Genomic DNA, 10,372 nt, shown 5'->3' on the forward strand with positions numbered 1-10,372 from the left:
GATAGGTAGTTTATTCCAGAGTATGGGAAGTCTCTGGGACAGGAATCTATCCCTCTGGCATGTTATGTTTATTGCGGTGACAAGGATTAGGTCTCTAGAGCATGTAGCTTGGAGGGATTGGGATTTCTTTAAGTGGAGCATGTCCAACAGCTCTGGGTTTGACATAGCTTTGTATGTTAGGCAGAGATCACCTCTGAGTAGGCGATATGCAATGGAGTAAAGCTGGAGTTTTTTGAGACGGTCTGCGTAGGGCATCTGTTTGAGGCCAGTAATCCTCTTTTTGAGGTATTTCTGCGGCCTTTCCAGTTGTTGTAGATGTCTTGTGAGGTACATACCAAAAGGGGCATTGTACTCTATAATTGGTCTAATGAGTGATGAGTAGAGGGGAACAATGACCTCTTTTTTTCTGGATGAGAATCTTTTTGTGATGAGATGAGCCACGTAGAAGGATTTTCTGACCACTGTGGTGATGTGATTATCAAAGGAGAGACTACTGTCCACCTGTGTCCCAAGGTCTCTTATCACATTTTCAGCATTAAGTAGACTACCAGCTATGTGGTACTTCATGGGTACATAGTTTTTACCAAAGGGGATGACAATACACTTTTTGGCATTGAGCTTCAGGCCATGGCTTTGACACCATGTTGTACTCTATAATGGGTCTAATGAGTGATGAGTAGAGGGGAACAATGACTCTTTTTTTCTGGATGAGAAACCTTTTGTGATGAGGTTTGCCTCATAGAAGGATTTCCTGTCTACTGTGGCAATGTGATTATCAAAGGAGAGACTACTGTCCACCTGTGTCCCAAGGTCTCTTATCACACTTTTGGTGTTAAGTATACTACCGCCTATGTTGTAGTTCATGGGTACAGAGTTTTTACCAAAAGGGGATGACAATGCACATTTAGCACTGAGCTTGAGGCCATGGCTTTGACACCAGGCATCTGTCTGAGTGAGGCCCTTTTGTAGGATGTCCACATCATTAGGAATTTCGATTATGGCTCCTAGTTTGCAGTCATCTGCAAACTCCATTAGCCAAAGACCTTCTGTGTTAGCCTGTACTTCAGAGAAGTAGATACCAAACAGGAGAGGACCCAGGACCGAACCCTGTGGTAATCCACTTGTCACTGGTTTGAAGTCGGATTTGGAGTCTGCTACTTTCACAGTGTGGGTTCTGACAGTGAGCTAGTTGGCAACCCATCTTGTGACATAGGGATTTATACCTAGTTTAGTGAGTTTATCTATAGTTCCAGAGTGGGGGATGGTATCGAAAGCCTTGGCAAGATCTAGATAGGCTGTGTGAACCACATTACCCATGTCTACGAGTTTGGTGACTGCTTCAAAGAAGTCTACCAGGTTTAGGAGACATGATCTGCCTTTTACAAACCCGAACTGGGTGGGATCCAGAGTTTGGAGATTACCAATGTCTTTGTTTATAAGTTCCATGATGATATGTTCCATGGCCTTGCAGACCAGGCTCATCAGGCTAATGGGGCGGTAGTTCCTGGGGTCCGTGGTGGCTCCCCCCTTGTGGAGTGGGATAACCGTTGCTGTGTGCCATTCAGCAGGCACAAAGCCTGAGGTGAGGCTATGATTGAACATGGTACTTAGGTGGGGTGCCAGTTCGTTCTGTAGGTCATTTAGAATGCAGCCTGTGATGTTGTCTGGTCCCATGGATGCTGTGTTTTTTGCTTTGGAGAGTGTAGTTTTTATCTGTGCAGCATGCAATCTCCACAGCCCACCACACACCACACATAGTCCATACACCTCTGTCTCACAGCCACTAAGGCATAACCATAAACCCAACACGTTAGTCGTAGGAGACTTCATTGTGAGACACACAAATTTGCCCCTCACCAGGCTGAATAAGGAGGAAGTCATGGTTAGTTGTTTGCCATGTGCCAGAATCTGCCATGTCATACATGCACTCAAGTTTCTCAACAACAGGTAGTGTTATGACTGTCATAGTCCATGTTGGTGTGAACAACTTGAGATGTACCTTTCTGGGCTATATGAATAGAGACATGATTGAGCTCACTGAATATGTGTCCCAGGCAGGTATGGCCCTATCCTTAAGCAGCATTCTACCATCACCAAGAATGATGCCACAGTACAAACAGAAAATGATTGACTTTAATAATTGGCTTAGTTTCTGGTGTCATTCCAAGGGTATCCAGTACTGACAGCCTGGGAAGAGATAATCGACAGACTGCAATGCATTGCCAGAGATGGCCTGCATCTGTCTCCCTTGGACTTCAGGCTTCTGGCAAAGGCTCTTGCCTTTCCCATAGTGCCTTTTTTGGACAATGCCATGAGGTCAAAACTACCAACATGAAAATTTCAACAAAACACAAATTAAAGATTATGCTGCTAAATGCTAGTAGTCTAAACATGAAACTGCACTCATTGCAAGCATTCTTAACCCTGGAGGATGCTGACATTTGTGCAGTCATAGAAACCTGATACAAAGCTGTGGAGAGCACCCGAGCCTTACCAAGTTACTCATCTTATCATATATTCAGACCTCAAACTGTGGCCAGCAAAGCAAAAGGAGGTGGAGTTTCAATATATATTAAAGACATATACACCTCCAAGCTGGTCAAACATTATGACGCACAAGAAACACTCCAGGAGCAGTTAACCATTGACAAGACCCCTATTCAAATCATAGCTAGCTACAGGCCCCCAAAATTTGACTCAATATGCCCACTCCACCTATCTGGACTCCTTCAAATCTCTATCAAGATTCAACCCTTTACCCTGATCCTGGGTAACTTTAACTATCAAACCATAGATTGGAAGAACAACTAATGCCAAAACACAAAGGCTCAGAGATTCCTTGATTTTGTCAATGCAAATGCCTTGGACCAGTTAGCTGACACCCTGACAAGAGGTGATAATATCTTGGACTTGGTATTAACCAACATGTGCAACCACTGAAGCATCCTAACAGTGTCATGCCCCCTGGTAAGATCTGAACACAAAGTGGTCACTTTCAAAGTCACCATCGCTAGGGTCAAACATAAAAATTTCTCCAAAGCTGATTACAACGTCCTGAGGGAAGGTATAAACAGCTTCACAGTCCCCTCCCCCTCTGTAGGCACTGCACAAATGTCCAAATCTACAACAAAGTACTATATGAGAATTTATATAGCTGCATAGAATCAGTATACCTGACAGGAAAAATCATCCACCTCAAGAAAGAGTAAACCTGTCTGGTGGACATCTGCAATAAATGAACTCTATAATAAAAGGAAAACAATTGCTGTCCAGGACTAATAAGGAGCAGGTATATAATTGGAAGTAATCTCTCCTTAGCTTGAACAAGCAAATAACAGCACTACTGAAATCCTCCAAAGCAAACTTTGAGTCCAAACTGGCAACATCTACTAAAGACAGTCATAAGGCCTTCTTCACATATATCCATAATCTCAAAGGAAGCACTCATATCTGCTCATAACTGGTGGTCAAGTATACCACATACACAAATGTCATTGATATAGCCAACCTGCTGGCAGACAGGTTCAGCAAAAACTTCACCCCTTTGTCCCCCCATCAGTAAATCAGGACAACCCTAGCACCTGCCCCCCTCTCCTTATCTCTAGGGAGCAAGTCGTCACTACCCTCTCAAAGGCAAAAAATACAGGCTCCATGGTACCCGATAACATCTCAGGCTGCACTCTACATGAACTGAAGCAGGAACTTGCAGCACCATTATAGGTTCATAGGTAGGTACTAGGCCCTAGGGCCCATACAAGCCTAGCCAAAAAATGTACCCTGGCTTTCCGAACCCAAGAAAATTATTTTCCTGTGCCCCTGTCAAGCAGAGCCACAGAAGTGATCCCTGGGGTGAATTTCCCATTTCCAATCCAATCATCAAGATTTTTCCTGAAGAGTGCTAATGAGGAGCTCTGTTTGACATAGATAGGTAGTCTGTTCCAGAGCATGGGAATTATCTGGGACAGGAATCTATCCCTCCAGCATGTTCTGTTTATTGTGGTGACAAGGTTTAGGTCCCTAGAGCGTGCATCTCGGAGGGATTGGGATTTCTTTAAATGCAGCATGTCCAACAGCTCTGGGTTTGACATAGCTTTGTATGTTAGGCAGAGATCGCCCCTGAGTAGGCGATATGCGATGGAGTAAAGCTGTAGTTTTTTGGGATGGTCTGCACAGGGCATCTGTTTGAGGCCAGTAATACTCTTTGTGAGGTATTTCTGTGGTCTTTCCAGTTGTTGTAAATGTCTTGTGAGGTACATACCAAAAGGGGCATTGTACTCTATAATGGGTCTAATGAGTGATGAGTAGAGGGGAACAATGACCTCTTTTTTTCTGGATGAGAATCCTTTTGTGATGAGATGAGCCACGTAGAAGGATTTTCTGACCACTGTGGTAATGTGATTATCAAAGGAAAGACTACTGTCCACCTGTGTCCCAAGGTCTCTTATCACATTTTCAGCATTAAGTAGACTACCAGCTATGTGGTAGTTCATGGGTACATAGTTTTTACCAAAGGGGATGACAATACACTTTTTGGCATTGAGCTTCAGGCCATGGCTTTGACACCATGTATCTGTCTCAGTGAGGCCCTTTTGTAGTTTGTCCACATCGTTAGGAGTTTCAATTATGGCTCCTAGTTTGCAGTCATCTGCAAACTTTGTTAGCCAAAGACCTTCTGTGTTGGCCTGCACTTTAGAGAAGTAGATACCAAACAGGAGAGGACCCAGGACTGAACCCTGTGGTACTCCATTTGTCACTGGTCTGATGCCGGATTTGGAATCCGCTACTTTCACAGTGTGGGTTCTGTCCATGAGCCATTTGGCAACCCATCTTGTGACATAGGGATTTATACCTAGTTTAGTGAGCTTATCTATAATTCCAGAGTGGGGGATGGTGTTGAAACCCTTGGCGAGATCTAGATAAGCTGTGTGAACCATTTTACCCTCATCTATGGCTTTGGTGACTGCTTCAAAGAAGTCAATCAGGTTTAGGAGACATGATCTGCCTTTTACAAATCCAAACTGGGTAGGGTCCAGAGTTTGGAGATTACCCATATCTTTGTTTATGAGTTTCACGATGATACGTTTCATGGCTTTGCAGACCAGGCTCATCAGGCTAATGGGGCGGTAGTTCCCAGGGTCTGTAGTGGCTCCACCTTTGTGGAGTGGGATAACCATTGTGGTGTGCCATTCAGTGGGTACAAAGGCTGAGGTGAGGCTATGATTGAACATGGTACTTAGGTAGGGTGCCAGTTCATTCTGTAGTTCATGTAGAACACAGCCTGGGATATTGTCAGGTCCCATGGATGCTGTGTTCTTGGCTTTGGAGAGTGTGTTTTTTACATGTGCAGCCATGATTATAGGAACTTTGCATTCTTCCAGTATAGAGATGGGCTCTCTAGGGGGTGAGAGCGGGGTAAAGTTAGCACTGAACCTGCTAGGATGTTGGCAATATCAGTTGGTTCTGTATATTTAGTGCCATTGTGCTGTAACTCAGAGCAGATCTGATTGTTCCCATTTAGATTCTTGACATAGCTATAGAATGCTTTGTGGATGTCTTTAGTGTCAGTGGCAATTTTGCTTTCATAACTAGCTTTGGGGGATTTTATGAGGAATCTCAGCTTCTTACTGAGGTTGACCAGGGAGTTCCTCCAGTCATGGGATTTTACTCTTTTTTGCAACAGTTTCTTTCTTCTGTTGTAGAGCTTGTTTATGGCAGAGGACCACCAGATTGTCTTCCTTTTTTTGGAGGATAACATCTTGGTTCTATTAGGGATAGCATGATCCATGCACTCGTGTAAGTGCTTATAAAGTGAATTTGTGTAGGATTCGGCAGTCATACCTCTATTGTCTGTCTGCATGGGTGTCATTAAGTTTGCCACTTCTGTCTTAAGAAGTGTGAAGTTGGCTTTGGAGAAGTTTTTTATGATGGTTTCCCTAATCGGGGCTGGGGGTGGGATGTGGATGTCTAGGCTGATCAGTTTGTGGTCGGATCTGACCAACGAGGAATTGACCTCTGGTGCGGAACACCAGTTCCCATGTTGGTAATGACCAGGTCTAGAATATTGCTGCCCCTGGTGGGGGTATGCACCCTATTCAACCAAAGCCTGAATATTGGCTTCATGCCAGCCAAGTGGAGGACAGCCCTTTGCACAAAAGTAGAGTGTACACTTATCCAGGAAATGATAGACCCATCAGCGTTACTAGCTTGATCTGCAAGGCCATGGATCATGGACATTATTAACAAAGACAGTCACCAAAGCCATGGTTGAGTGCACACTGCCTACTCATCAGAGTCACCCTCTATCTGGCAAACAAAGCAATCTCATACACCACCCTTGATGGGACTGCTGCATATCCACAAGTCAAGCTCCACTCCAGTAACCTGCACACACGAACTCAACCTGGTCTGTGGCATCAATAGGACTTGTTGGCAGGACAGATTTGTGTCTCTGAGGCTCCCCCTTCTGTGGAATAGACCCCCTCTCCATGTCAAGCAGAGTACCTCATTAACACTTTTTAAGCACAACCTGGATAACTAGATGGGAAACAGAAAATATACCTCTGGGATTCCACCTGCATCCCTGGTGGACAGGGGCATCAGGTGCTGACTTCTCAAAACACGGGCTAAATTTTTGGCTAGGCTTGTAAGTACTTCAGAGTCAATAACCTGGTAACATCCTATGATCCTATGTTATAACATAAAATACCTTGTTATCCATTCTTTTAACATATTTACTTCTTTTCTTATAATATCCATATTTAACCGTACCCATGTTTATTTTATCCACTTCTTTTATATCTTCAAAAAATCTTCTTTACATAGTTTTTTTACTCCTTTACATTTCAAAAACACGTGTTCCAAAGTTTCTTCTTCTTGGCAATTTAAACATATTCTATCACTTTACTTCTTATATGGCACATTTCTTTTTACTGGCAATTTATCTGTTACTAGTCTCCACAAGAAGTCTTGACATTCTATTTTCTGATTACACCATGTGCTTCTTATTTTTATAGCTTTAATTTTTTTATCTCTTAGAATTTCCCATAGTTTCACATAGGAATGTTTTATCATTGCATTATTATACCATACATTTCTATCTTTTTCTATATCATCAATTTTTATTTTCTACAGAAATATTTTTCTTGGTAACATTTTATTTCTTCATTTATACAGTCTTTCTCCTTTAATCTTTTTTCCAAACCCCAGCATTTATTATACATTTATATACTTTTACTACTAATCTATCATTTTTTAATTTATCCACTTTAACATTTAGTACAAATTTAATGAAACAGCATATACCACTGTGTTAATAAACTTTAAACCTCCTTCCATCTTTTCTTCATTTCTGTCAGGATTATATAGAATACTCATAGGCTCATAGGATCAAGAAACAGTATGTTGCTAGAGTTCTAAAAACATTTCTGTCAAGGTTAGGTAGAATACTCAAAGGCTCTTAGGCTCATTTGACTTATAGATTGCCAAAAACTTTACAAAAAACAGACCCCTGGATTCAGCATGCAGCCTTGCAGGAATAAGTTATTCCTGCATGGCAGGGACCGTTCCTGTGGAGCACAGCAGCGCGCCATGCATATGTCTGAAGGCACGCTGCCATGCTATAAAATGGACATGGTGCTGTGTACAAGCACAGGTGGTGTATCTGAGAGCAGAGCTCTCACAATACACATGCCCCCTGCACTTCACAATTGCCATTTGGCAATTTAAAACTAGCGAGAATGCTTGTAACACCCCCAACCCATGAGGGTAAGAAATCTGGACCAAGCTATAAGGGACAATTGTCCCTACCAAGCCAAAAGTTGATAGAATAACAGGTTTAGCATAAGCACATAGCGCACAGCTCCTAACCCATCAGAGTAAGGAATCTGGACAAAGCCATAAGGGACAATCATCCCTACAAAGCAGAAAGTTGATAGAATAACAGGTTCAGCATTAGCATGGATATTCTGAAAGGTACAAATAAAAAAACGCAACAAATAAATTATTTTTTTATATATGCAATAACGTTTAAGTGTAGCTGCATGGGTGTGCCAGTTCCTTAGCTACACTTAACCCAGCTGAAATGGCACGATAAGTTAAAAAGCAATAGACATCTAACATAAGCATCAGTACAATAATGTAGCAATTCGAGCATATGCCTTGCATGTAGTTATTCACGGTTTGAGCCTCACCAAAACCATTTCCATTTTGTATGTGTAAATATTAAAATTTTAATCTTTTGTATATTTATGTAAGAAGTAACTGATTTTTCTCAACCAGAGTAGTGTATTAAGCCCAGATGTGAGGTGTCGGTGTAATAAAGTAGTGAAACCTCATATAAACCCAAGTGCCCCATACAGTATAGTCACACAAGAATAAATTAATCACAAATTATTGGGGGATGTCAGGGAAGGTAAATACATCTATATTATGTAATGAATGATGAATCAATCCCATACAGGTGGTAGACCAATATAATAAAACATAAGCAATCCTAAGCATTACAGCTATGTTGACCAGGTGTAAGCATTGTGTACATATGAATACTAAGCAATGAATAGCCCAGCTAAGTGGATTTGCCCATTGGTAAGCAATGCTGAACCTACCCCTTTAAGCATTGCCAACTTTAGCTAAGCAGATTTGCCCGTAGCTTAGCTTAGCACACCATTTTCAAAAACATCCAATCATGGCAAAGGGTGGGAAATCGGCCATACTTAAACCCTGCAGGCAGGAATATAGCTCATAACTGGTTGTAGCTCTCCACTTTAGGAAGTATGGCAGGTGTTGGAGAGGGCATGCACATTGGGGCGCAGTGCTGGGGCATACAGCAGTCCGAGGTCATGGTAGGACTCCTTGTAAAAAAACATGACATGAGACTGCTGTAGGACCAGTATTAGGGCTCCCAATATAAAGCAAAAGCCTGGGAAAGTCTCACCTGTGATTTCACCAGTGCCACTGGTATCCTGCAGACTGATGAGCAAGTCTTGCACCAATATGCTGACTTGAAACGGAGGAAGGGAGAGCTCTTGCAATGGTGGGTCCAAGAAGCAAAAGACAGGGGAGATGTCCCAGCAGTGTGTAAGTATTCATAGTAATAATTGTTTACCAAAGTCCAGCTTGTGTATGTGATGGATAGATATGCATAAATGTTTCTCTATTTTCATTACACCTACAGCTGAGTGGGCTGTGAACCAGGAAGCCCATGCCAGCAGATTGCAAAGGCTGTGTTGTGAGGCTAGTGAGTAGCAATCCTGCTTGTAGTAGTCATACCAAATAAATATAAAGGAGAAAAATGTCACTTGGCACTATAAAAAATGTGTATGGTTTCTACTGAATAATTCAGACAATATGACAATAATAGTCTCATATAGGTCTTATTTAAATAAAAGTGTAACTGCCTGGCAATAAAGTTCTAAATCCTGGACTGGACTGGTTGTGTTTACTCTGGTATTGCATGGCCTTACATATTGCATTCACCAAGATCTGATATGAGAATAGTACTGTTGTGTCAACTGTTTCTCACACTAAGCTACATAAAAAAATATGTCTAGGAATGTCTGTATAAGAATGTTGTAATTACCAGATCAGATTGTACAACCAAGATATATTTAGATAGAAAACAGTGAAGGAAGCAACAGCACTTTCTAAATAGCTCGCTCTGGTGAAACGCAAATTGTTGTATTTTTAGCACACACACCCATGGTTTGAATCCCAGGAGTGGTAGTAAGCTGTATGCATAAAATTTTAACTAGGAATCTAGGAATATGTGTAGAAACAGTCAGGTGGTGTTAACAAACATCCCTCCACAGGTCTACCAGTTTAAAGAAGTAGAATGTAGCTATAAGACAGTTGAAGTATACACTGTGTACAAACATACCACTACCCAAGCCAAGGCCACAGGGTATTGAAATAATACCTGTAGAGTAATGATTAGAGCAACGATCATCAAAGTCGTGAGTACTGCAAGGATATACAAGTTGTTAATTGACATCTCTCTCTCCCCCCAACCATATCTACAACAATAATATAAACACACAAATCAATGGGTATGTTTTACACCAAACATACTGTTGAGACATATGTCCTATTGTTCAATAAATATTGAAATGTGTTTCTATTAATGTTCCATGTTTAAATACTATCATTGGTGGCCTGTTGCTATAACTGTAACCTGCATGCTGTTGTAATAGCCACTGTGGTTCCATATATGCATGTGTTCTGTTTGCTATGCAACAGTTCGAAATCTGTTGTTTGCGTTAATGGGAATATCTATGCATGCTGTTATAACTAATCCTGGATTGTGTTGACTATTACTAACCCACATGTGTTCTAAAATTCTAACACCATAGCACATTTGGGAAGGCCGTTCCCAGCA

The sequence above is a fragment of the Protopterus annectens genome, chromosome 1.part2 (assembly GCF_019279795.1).
Source record: "Protopterus annectens isolate FY-2018-M chromosome 1.part2, PAN1.0, whole genome shotgun sequence".
NCBI classification, from domain to species: domain Eukaryota; kingdom Metazoa; phylum Chordata; order Ceratodontiformes; family Protopteridae; genus Protopterus; species Protopterus annectens.